The sequence below is a fragment of the Lissotriton helveticus genome, chromosome 1_2 (assembly GCF_964261635.1).
Source record: "Lissotriton helveticus chromosome 1_2, aLisHel1.1, whole genome shotgun sequence".
Classification (NCBI taxonomy): Eukaryota; Metazoa; Chordata; class Amphibia; order Caudata; family Salamandridae; genus Lissotriton; species Lissotriton helveticus.
The window spans coordinates 333,654,704-333,664,968 of NC_136058.1; positions in this window are offsets into that span (position 1 = coordinate 333,654,704).

The following is a 10,265-nucleotide window of genomic DNA, read 5'->3' on the forward strand; positions in this document are numbered from 1 at the left end:
GTGGCTCACCTCAGCGCCTCTGTTGAGCCTGTCCGCTGCTCCTCCCTGTGCGCCCGGAGCGCTCCTGCCCAGCTGCGCCAGCCGCCGACAATCCTCCGCCGCCCGGAGCCTGGAGCGTCTCTGCCAGGTACCCACAGAGTGCCTGCCCGCCAGCCTGCTGACTGCTGCCCTGAGGCCTCGTCTCTGCCGCCAGGCCCGGCCCGACGTCTCTCCGTGAGGCCCGCGCATGCGCTGTGCGCACCCTACACTGCCGGCCTGCCATTCCTCACGCATTGTGCGTGTCGCCGGCCCTGCCAAACCTCACGCATCTCGCGGAAACAGGCCCTGGAGTCCTTCTGCTTGCCGGCAATTCATCCGCTGTGCCTGGCGCCTGTCTGTCTGCTGCTAGTGCCTGCTCTGCTTGTCCAACATGGCCAACATTCCGCCTCTGGAGCCGTTCACGGTCGACGGTAGCCCCCCTTCCCAGGCCACCCGGTGGAAGAAGTGGGTGGAGCGGCTTGAAGTTTATTTCATCGCGGCAAACATCGCGGTTACGCGCCAACGAGCCATGCTGCTACACCTAGGGGGAGAAGCGATTCACGACATCTCAAAGGACATTACGGAAGGTGCCCCGCCCCACACATACAAGACCCTGCGGGATGCCATCACAAAATACTTTGAGCCATTCACCAGCGCGGATTACGAGCGCTTCCTGCTCCGTCAAGCGCGGCAACTCCCGGAGGAATCCGTAGATGTGTTCTACGCTCGGCTCAAGAAGCTGGCCAGCACCTGCACCCTCCCCGATGCTGAGGATGAAATTTGCGCCCAATTTATTCAAGGTTGCGCCTCCCTGAAACTGCGGGAGAGAGTGCTTGAAACAGACGCCATGTCCATGCGCGACATCCTGGCACTAGGGCGGTCTAAAGAACTTTCCAAAGCCCGTGCTGCCCATATGGAACCAAAATTAGCTGTAGCGGTCAAGACGGAACCGGTGTGTGCCATCCAATCACGATCTGCTGACGACCGGACGAGGCCCCCTAGAAAAGGACACCTGAAGCCGGCCCCATCCGCGAAAAATACAGCGTGCATGTGGTGCGGAGGTGCTACCCCCCACAAAGGCGCCTGCCCAGCCCAAGGCAAGATCTGCAGTGCGTGCGGCAAAGCCAATCACTTTGCGAGCGTCTGTCTGTCGTCGCAAAGGAAGAAACAGGGTGCCCCATCGAGGAGGGTGCGACAGATGGCTCCGTTGTCGAACACGCCAACGAGCAGCGACATGGACGATGATGAAGAAGATGCTGCATCCGTCCACATGGTGCGCATGCTCAACACCCTAGCGGCCGCGTCTTTAGCCGAACCAATGTGCACCGTCCAAGTTCATAGCCAAACCGTCAGAGCCCTCATCGACACAGGCGCAACGATAAATCTCATGGCCGCCAGCGTCTACCAGAGCCTTGAAAATGCTCCAACACTCCACCCCACAAGAGTGCAAGTGTTCGCCTACGGAACCCGGCGGCCCCTGCGCCTGTGCTGGGTATTCCGGACTACCGTGTCCCACGACTCAACGCAGCTACAAGCAAAAATCTATGTCTCCAGAGAAGGATCAGGATTCCTCCTTGGTTGCAAAATGGCACGGGAGCTCGGACTCATACACTTTGCCCTGACAGTGCAAGCCCAGGGTTCGGACCATCTGGTTTCAGAACATTCCTCGCTGTTCGAGGGCATCGGATGTTTAAGAGGACCCCCCGTCCAACTCCACATTGACCAGTCAGTAGCCCCAGTAGCCCTCCGGCACAGACGGATCGCTTTTCACCTCCGGCCCAAGGTCAAAGCCGAGTTGAGGATGCTTGAACAAGCCGGCATCATTGAACGTGTGACTGGACCCACGCCATGGGTATCCCCCATTGTGGTTGCCAAAAAACCAAAGCAACCAGAGGCCGTGAGGATATGTGTGGACATGCGCCTCCCCAACCTTGCGATTAAGAGGGAGCGTCACCTGACGCCGACCATCGACGACATCATCGGGGAGCTCGCAGGGTCCAAGTGGTTCTCCAAGATGGACTTGAGGTCGGGGTACCATCAGATTCCCCTCCATCCTGACTCCCGTCCGATCACGACCTTCTCCACCCACGCAGGCCTGTGGAGGTACACTAGACTTAACTTTGGCATATCAAGTGCAGCCGAAGTGTTCCAAAACATCATTCACAACGTCTTACAAGGCCTCGACGGAGTGCTCAACGTGAGCGACGATATTCTGGTACACGCCCCGACATTAGAGGAGCACATCAGGCGCCTCCAAGCAGTGTTCAACCGACTAAGAGAGCGAGGCCTGACTCTTCATAGAGACAAATGTGAGTTCCTCCGCAAAGACATCAGTTTCTTTGGGTATAAATTCTCCGACCAAGGAGTGGGGCCTGACCCAGAGAAAGTTAAAGACATACACGATGCGCCAGCCCCCGCCTCTGTCACAGCTGTCCGTAGTTTCCTAGGCATGGTAACATACTGCGGGCGGTTCATCAAGGATCTGTCCGACCTGACAGGGCCCCTCCGCGACCTCACGAAGTCAAATGCCACCTGGACGTGGGGCCCGGAACAACAGGAATCGTTTATGAAGACGAAGGCAGCCCTGTCAGCAGACACCACTCTTGCCTATTTCGACCCGCAACATGAGCCGCAGCTGCTGGTGGATGCAAGCCCCACGGGCCTGGGGGCCGTCCTGTCGCAACAACAAGCATGTGGAGAGTGGGCCCCAGTGGCGTATGCCAGCCGCACACTGACGCCCACCGAGCAACGCTATTCACAGATCGAAAGGGAAGCCATCGCCATTCTATGGGGGTGCCGCCACTTCCACATATACCTTTATGGACATCCCTTCTCAGTGGTCACCGATCATAAACCCCTCATACCAGTATTCCAAGGCTCATCTTCTCGTCCACCCCCGAGAATCGAAAAGTGGGTACTACAGTTGCAGGAGTTCCAGTTCACAGTGGAATACCGCCCCGGCACACTGAACCCTGCAGATTATCTATCGAGACATGCCCGTCCAGTCACCGATGCTGAAGCAGCCGAAGCAGCTGCCACAGAAGAATACGTCCGGCTGATTGTCGAACGGTCGCGACCACGGCCAATGTCCTTGGAGGAGGTGGCGAGTGCCACCAAAGATGACGACTGCATCCAAATAGCGATCCGCGCCCTGGAGTCGGGCGATTGGAAAGCCCTACAAAGCCCGGCATCTTTCCTCACCCCAGACGCCCAAGCAGTCCTAAAGGCCCTGTACCAAGTCAGGCATGATCTTTCCATCTCAGCTGAAGGATGCCTCCTGAGAGGCCCTCGCCTAGTGCTACCCAAAAGCCTCGCCCAACAGGCTGCGTTACTGGCCCATGGGTCACACCAGGGGATCGTCAAGTCCAAAAACAGACTCCGGAGCAAGTTGTGGTTCCCGGGACTCGACAAGGCCGTCGAGGAGGTGGTCCAAAGCTGCCCAGTGTGCCTAGCGACGAGCCTACCAAACCCTCCAGCACCTGTGATCACCGATGAAGGGCCGACGTCCCTGTGGGTACGAGTAAGCGCAGATTTCGGCAGTCTCCCTAGGGGCAAGTACATGCTCGTAGTAGTGGACGATTTCTCTCGCTATCCAGAAGTGGAACTTGTAACATCAACAGCAGCATCTGAGGTGATCCCAAAATTCGAGAAAATTATTGCCACCCATGAGCTCATGGAGGAGGTCCGCACTGACAATGGACCCCCATTCAACGGCAGTGAGTTCACGGAATACCTACAAAGCCACAGCATCAAACATAGACGGATCACCCCAAGGTGGCCCCAGGCCAATGGAGAGGTCGAGAGGCTAATGAGAACTTTGAATAAGACAAGCCAAATCGCGATAGCCGACGGCCTCTGTCTAGAGCTGGCTATCTATCAGTTTCTCCGAGAGTATCGCCTGACCCCACATTGCACCACAGGAGTATCTCCAAGCCGACTCTCTTTCAACCGGGCTATAGCTGACACCATTCCACACCACCCGTCGTGGAAGCTAGCCCCGATCCCCGAGAACCGGTCCATGGAACAGCGCGCCAAGAACAACCAGGAAGCGTCCCGAAGACTGAGGGCAGCAGACAGCTTAATTCGAGTTGGAGACATGGTCCTGGTAAAAGACCGCCATCCTGGTGGGAAATTCCGTCTGCCCTTTGAGCTTGATCCCTGGAGAGTAACAGAGGTAAACGGGACAATGGTCACTGCCATCAAAAATGGAGAGATGGTAACAAGGAACATTTCATTCTTTAAAAGAGCCCCCGAAGCAGAAGATGACCTGGAATCAGACAACTGGCGTCTGACCTCCCAGCGCCGACCGTCGGAGCCGATGGACACTGACACTCCTGCGAGCCAAGCCCGCGACCTCACTCCGAGTGAAGAAGAGCCAGAAGGACCAGCAGGAGACCCCAGTATTAGCGAGAGAGAGACAGAAGACCAGTCCCCGGCGGCGGCAGAAGGGCGAAGCCAAACGAGATACAGTCTACGCCCGTGGCCCAAACCTTCCCAGAGGTATCGGGACTTCGTATCCCAGTGTTGGCGCTAAACTGACCAAGATGGCTGACCCCGCCGAGAATAAAGTAAGACTGTTCTGATTTTATACCCCCCCCCTGTAATGTTCCTCTCAGAGACTGCGTCAGAGACTTTTGGCGAACATTGTTGAAAATATCCTGTCATGACCATCACAGCATTTCTAGTGACTATGAGAAAACTTTTGTGTACTGTTATATCCCAGTTTGTTTTATCCCTAGGTAAAGGAGGAATGTAATGTCGCCGACTGTGGAGCATACAACAGTGACGCAAGCCCCCTGATACTGTTTTCCCCTAGGTTACCCCTCTAACGTGAGGGGACAGTTGGTTGAGGCCAACGTGTGCGTTAGTTACGTGCTTAGGCAATGAAAGGCCCAGGGCTCTGGGCGTGGTCAAGTGTTAGACTGGCTACCATCTGCAACTACGTGTCCTGTGCAGTCTGTTCTTTAAGGCCCGCACCAGGACACCACAGTGCCGGAGCCCCCTCCACAGAGACCCGCTCACCCCCGCCAGTGAACCAAGGCCCGCCGCAGGTACAGGGGGGTGTACATGATGAGGGGGTGTCAGCCCCACAGCAGGGGAGGGGGCTGGGGGGGAGACTCCTGGGGGCGGGGTGAGGGGCAGAAGAAGGGGTATCCTAGGAGGACATCGCATCTGTAACTTCACCCTTCTGGGCAGCAGGGGGCGCTGCAGGGTCACACCCCTTCAGATAGAAAAGAACCGTGGGCCCAATGTATCCGAGCCCCCTCCTCCCCCGAGGAGGGGGCACTGGCAAAGGGAAGGGAAAGAGTTAATAGTCTCGGGTTGGAAAAATCTTGGGGCATATTATCAAGAACTGCGATAAAATTATCGCCACTTTAGCGGCAGGAAACTGATGCCAAAATGGCGATAATGGGCTTGATAATTTTTATTTATTTATTTATGCGTTTTTATATAGCGCAGACTTTACCCGAAGGCGTCAGAGCGCTTCACAATAGGAACAGAACTGATACATGAGGAGAACATTACACGTGAACAGATTACAAAAGCAGACGTTAAGTTACATGAGGTAAAAGTGACAATTGTGAGCAAACAAAATACATGAGGTAGCAAAAAGTGCACAGGAGGAAAAAGAGACAAGTGTGCAGGTTACAAGAGATAACAAAGTACAATTAGAGGTATAATACTGCAATATATGCTAGACACTCAGGCACAAGAACAAACGTTACATAGGAAATGGTGGCACTTGTGCAAGCATCAAAGACAAACAAAGAGTGAGAGATAGCAAACCGTGTGTTACAAGGGAAAAGTGGTGTGTGCATGTTACAAAAGAGTACCAAACACTAGTACAAGGATAATACTGCAATAAATGGCAAACACTCCAACCACAAGAACACACTGGGAAGGCACTTCCATAGTCATGGAGAATAGAATTTTCAGTAATGGGAGGTCTTCCTTCAGATAATAGAGAGGACGTGAATTACTTTTGGAGATGTCTTTGGAGGAGGAGAACTTTGAGGTCCGATTTGAAGGCCTGGGAGGGGGTGGTGGTCCGGAGCTGAGGCGGAAGGGAGTTTCAGATTCTCACCGCGTTGCCTGAGAAGGATTGGGCCATCGTTCTTTCCTTCTTGAAAGTGGGAGGCTCAAGCAGTAGATTTTCCGCATTACGTGATGGTCTAGAGCCTCCAGAGAGTTTCAGTTTATTCGCCAGGTAGCGAGGAGAGGCGGAGTGCAAGGCTTTGTGGGTGATACAAGCAGTCTTGTAGATAGCTCTAGCCTCGATGGGAAGCCAGTGGAGGGTGGATAACATCGGTGTGATGTGGTCGCTTCTTTTGGCCCCATAAATGAAATGAGCAGCTGAATGGAAAACAGATTTAAGGGGGGACAATTGGGATTTGGGGAGACCAGTAAGAAGAGAATTGCAGTAGTCTAGTCTGGAGCGGACCAGCGATTGCACCAGGGTTATAAGGTCCTGCTCCGGGAAGAAGCGACGGATTCCCCGAAGAAGGAGCAGTTGGTATCGAGCAGACTTTGCAATGGAATTGATGTGGGAGATTAGATTGAGTTTTTTGTCGAGTATGACACCAAGGGATTTTGCGCTGTCGACAATGATGGGTTTATTGTTAAGTAGATTCATCTGATCCATCCATGATTGCACCGGGGGAGGAGAGAGTGAGGAGGAGAAAAGGAAGAATTCAGTTTTGGAGGGATTCAGAATCAGTTGATGTAGCGATTCTGGGTAACAAGTATAGGGCAGGGCTTCGTAGTAATAGCAGTATCTCCCAGAACCCCCTGGGCTTTAGCAGTCCGGAACCGGCAAATGGGAATTGGTATTTAAGCACCTCCCAGGAAGTGCGAGGTGCTTGTCAATCTTACCAGATTCCTTGCCTGAACTTGTTCGTCGTTGTTCACCGCCGCAGCTGATTCCGCGGACGCTTTCTTTCCCGCTATCTGAGGACGCCGCAGCTGATTCTGCGGACGCTTTCTTTCCCGCTATCTGAGGACGCCGCAGCTGATTCCGCGGACGCTTTCTTTCCCGCTATCTGAGGACGCCGCAGCTGATTCCGCGGACGCTTTCTTTCCCGCTACCTGAGGTAGGAACTAGTCGATAGCACGGCCGTGCTATCCGAACTACTTCTTTTGTTCATTTTCCTTACTTTGATTCTATTAGTGTTCGCAGGCGTACGTTACCCGGTTACCGATTTCCGCCTGACAAGAAACATTGCCTGCTCTGTGGGAATTGCATTTCAAACTACAAAACGCCTTGCAAAAGCCAAATAGACCTTACCTTCCTCTGGGTACTGTGCAGTGACAGCCATAGGATCGTTAAAGGTTTCCAACCCTTCAGATATTATTCTCGTCGAGGGTTTCCTGTATATAGCGTTGTGGGACATCTAGTGAGTAATTCCATAGTTCCTCTTGTATGTAACAGTCTAGCGCCACCTACAGTCCTGGGTAATCAGTGTCCTTTTGTTTTTCCTAGCTACGCTGAGCCACGAAGAGTCCCTACTCTAGACCAGACCTAGACGGGTGCCCTATCGACATTGTCATTCACAGACAGACAGATCATTGTCCTTGATATGACGAGAGAGTTGTTTCACTACACATCTTTATATGATCTTCGCAAGAAAGGGTAAGTTAGTGATGGGGCGGAAGTTGTTAAGGTCAGTCGCATCAGCAGTTGGTTTTTTAAGCAGAGGGGTGACCTGCCCAGTTTTGAAGGAGACATGAAGGGAGCCTTGACAGAGGAAGAGGTTAACCAGAGTGGTCCAATAGGGAAGGGAATGAGTGTAGAAGTCAATGGCAATGGCACTGGGGATGGGGTCCAGAGAATGGTTGGAGGGCTTTGTTTCGCGGATTAGACAGCAGCCTGTTTCTAGGAACTCTGCACTCAGCGCTCTGAATTCTTTGAGGATAAGATTGCTCAGATTTACGCCTCTTTCCCTATTACTGCCAGTATTGACTCCCCTGTGGTACAGATGGACCTTAACAATCAAGGTCCAGTTTTCTCAGAATTCATAGAAATATCTGAGGATTCTTCTCTCCGGGAATTACTTAAATGTAGGTCAGGATCCCCCTGGCCTGCAAAACAATATAAAGCATTAGCATCTTTCCTCAATCCACTTCTCAACCCTATATGGAATTCTTCTTTAAGCACAGGTGTCTATCCGGAAGTATGGAAACATGCCTTTTTAGTCCCGATCCTAAAAAAGTCCAACGCAGACCCAGAAAATCCGGCCAACTATAGGCCGATATCACTCCTTCCAGCTCCAGCCAAGATTTTGGAGAAACTAGCTCACCAGCAAATTGCTGGTTTCATTGAGAACTATGGTCTCTTTCACGACTCCCAACATGGCTTTCATAGAGGCTATAGTACAGAGTCAGCCCTCATTGAGATGGCGGATTCAGTCCGCTGGACACTGGATGGGGGCTCAAGAGCGGTGTTGGTGCTGCTGGATTTATCAGCGGCATTCGACACCGTCTCTCATTCCATACCGCTGGAAAGATTGAGGGCTATAGGAATCCAGGGTAGGGTCCTCAAATGGATTAGTTTGTTCTTGTCAAATCGAAGGCAACAGGTCCCCCCCGCCCTTTGCTTCTACAGCTAGGCCATTGAAATGGGGTGTCCCCCCAAGGCTCGTCATTAAGCCCTTTTCTATTTAATGTGTACTTCTCTCCTCTAGCTGATATGATTTCTCGGTCAGGCATCAAAACAACGTCTTATGCCGACGATATTCAGCTGCTTTTTACTTTTGAGGAGCCTTCCCTTTTTACCTTTGATCCCCTTAAATCCTGCCTCAGAGATATCGCCAAATGGATGGATCTTGATTTTCTAAAACTGAACGCAGGTAAAACTGAAGTGCTCTTCTTTAACCAGCTTTCCCCACTAAATTCGAATTTATGGTGGCCGGAAGATCTGAGCCAAGCCCCTATCCCCAAGGACTCTGTTAGAAATCTCGGAGTCCGCTGGGATCATCAGCTATCATTTGGGTGTCAGGTCCAATCAGTCTCGGCAGCATGTTTTTCTAAGATCAAAATCTTGAAAAAACTCATAAACTATCTGCCTTGTGCTAACAGGAAAACGATAGTCCATGCGTTAATAATCTCTCACCTGGACTATGCTAATGGACTTTACCTGGGATTATCCACTGGCCTCTGCCACAAACTTCAAAGGGTACAAAATGCTGCTGCTCGCCTGATTGGGAGTCTTCCACGTAGGCAGCACATTTCCCCAAATCTGCGTGAACTGCATTGGCTACTCGTGAGCAAACGAATTGAGTTCAAAGCCATGATATTAGCGTATCGAACCACGCAGGGCAATGGGTCTGCCCATCTTAGATCCATTCTTCGCCCCTACTGCAATGCGAGAGCCCTTCGCTCTAACACCAATCTGAATTCCGCCGTGCTTTGAAAACTTTTCTATTTCGCCTGTAACTCTCTGCTCTGAGGGATCTTTTTGTTAATCAATTAGCGCCGGGACACCCCGTTGGGGTAGCTGTGCGCTTTATAAAAGACACAATAATAATAATAATAATAATAATAATAATAATAATAATAGTACACAGAAGCTTAAAATGAAAAGGCAGAAATGCTTCCCAAAAAGTGTCTGACTTAAAAATCGCCCGTGATTGATTTTAAAAGTTACGAGATTGCATTAGTAAATCTTTTACCTATAGGTGATGATGTCACTAATGAAAAGCGTCGGTACACAATAGCAGGGGGGGTGACACATTGTAGATGACATTTAAAATAGAGGTAAAATTGTCATGCTTTAAAAACTATAGGCTGACTTTAAAAATAAAAATAAATAAAAAACCTCCCCGTCGGGGAACCGGTCTCCCGCGTGACAGGCGGGGATACTGACCACTATACTAACGAGGATCCGGTGACCACTGCATTGCTGAGCAGCTCCTTAACGAGGCTTCAAGGTGCGTGTCTTGTCTGTGACTGATCTTTCTAATTTCCCGGCTCTTTGACACCGACGCAGGGGGCCACAGGTTCAACACACACACTCCCTCCCACCACACACACTCCTCCCTCACAGCAACCCTCTCGCCTCCCAGCAGACGCTCTCAGCAGCATCCCCTGCTGCCAGAGTCACCACAACCAGCTCCCAGGGCTGCTCCAGACGGGGCCCCGGCCTGGCTCTTCAGCCCAGGGGCCCCCGGCTCCGTCTGATGAGGGGGCATTGCAGCGGGGGCGGCACACAGGGGGGTGGAGGGGCGGGGGGCAGACCCTCCCCCCTCCCT